The 1,555-nt window shown below is 46.1% G+C and overlaps 1 non-coding gene across 1 annotated transcript; it reads right to left on the reverse strand.

The window, feature by feature from the left end:
- Positions 1-734: 734 nt before the first annotated feature.
- TRNAS-AGA (transfer RNA serine (anticodon AGA)) lies at positions 735-816 on the reverse strand. The gene has a single exon. It is a non-coding gene; the product is annotated as a tRNA-Ser (tRNA).
- Between the last annotated feature and the right edge of the window lie 739 nt (positions 817-1,555).

The raw sequence follows: 1,555 nt of genomic DNA on the forward strand, positions 1-1,555 counted from the left end.
CCCAAATCGGTATAATATTGATATATATATATATATATATATATATATATATATATATATAGGCCATTAAAAAATTAATAAGAGAAGGGAAAGAGAGCTAACTGTATTATTAATGGTTACTGGTGCGGGATAAATCCTGTTGAATTTTGTACGGTGTATGTATCCAGATGACGAGGGAATAAAACCTTCAAAACGTTTATGTCAAATTAAAGTTTCATCCATGTTTATTATCCGAGTGCCACCGATTCGCTGATCTACATTTGGGCTCCTGGCTGGGGGGCACTTACTTAGGGCAACAGAGAAATTACTGAATTCTAATTGGAGTGCTGCCTTATGGGATTTATATACAGTATAATATATATATAGTTTGCTGGGGGTGGCCCGGCACTCCTCTGCAGCCAGCGGCACTCCAGGTCTTGTAAATAGTGAAAAGCTGTATTCACAACGGTCACACTGAAACGTTGGTTTGGGTTTGATGTGAACGCTTTGAATGCAGCTTTTCACTATGTACAAGACCTGGAGTGCCTAAATATAGCCCATGTGTTTAGTATGTGGATGAGTATCTATACCAGAGGTGCATTACATTGCAGTCACCAGCAGGGGGTATAGACAGAGTATTACTGCCATCTCCTTTACGTTACCCATGTCCCCCCCCTACATACACTCCCTAATAATAGTCTCTGCCGCAGGTTTTCTGTCACCTGAACACAATAAAAAATAAATAATAAAATGACCGTAGTCGGCAGGATTTGAACCTGCGCGGGGAGACCCCAATGGATTTCTAGTCCATCGCCTTAACCACTCGGCCACGACTACAACCTGCCTCACTGTCATCTATACACTCAGCCTTCTATAGGATCGGGGATCTCAGGGATCATCTCTCAGATCCTCACACCTATACACTCAGCCTTCCATAGGATCGGGGATCTCAGGGATCAGCTCACTTATACACTCAGCCTTCTATAGGATCGGGGATATCAGGGATCAGCTCTCAGATCCTCTCACCTATACACTCAGACTTCTATAGGATCAGGGATCTCAGGGATCATCTCTCAGATCCTCTCACCTATACACTCAGCCTTCTATAGGATCGGTGATCTCAGGGATCATCTCTCAGATCCTCTCACCTATACACTCAGCCTTCTATAGGATCGGGGATCTCAGGGATCATCTCTCAGATCCTCTCACCTATACGCTGTCACGATCCGGGTATCTGGACGCCATTACTTACCCTTCAGATGCCTTCTAAGGCTGGCTCAGCGTTCTAGGACCGGATCCCATCTGTTATGCTGATGTCCACATTCCTGCCTCCTCTCCTGTCACTCTGAGACGCGGTCACCGCAACGCCTGTTACATCCGGAATGGCGTCTCCCGCGGCCTCCGCCGCTGTTCCTGAATTTCTACATGCAGAATGTCAGAGTGGTGATTACGTCAGCCGCGGCCTCCGCTGTGCCCGCGTGGTTAAATGTGCACTTATCAGTCTGGCGTCTCCTGTCTCCTGTGGCCGGCGCCGCCATTACTGTTTTAATTCCCACATGGATTACAAACCAAACTT

The sequence above is a fragment of the Pseudophryne corroboree genome, chromosome 4 (genome assembly GCF_028390025.1).
Source record: "Pseudophryne corroboree isolate aPseCor3 chromosome 4, aPseCor3.hap2, whole genome shotgun sequence".
Classification (NCBI taxonomy): domain Eukaryota; kingdom Metazoa; phylum Chordata; class Amphibia; order Anura; family Myobatrachidae; genus Pseudophryne; species Pseudophryne corroboree.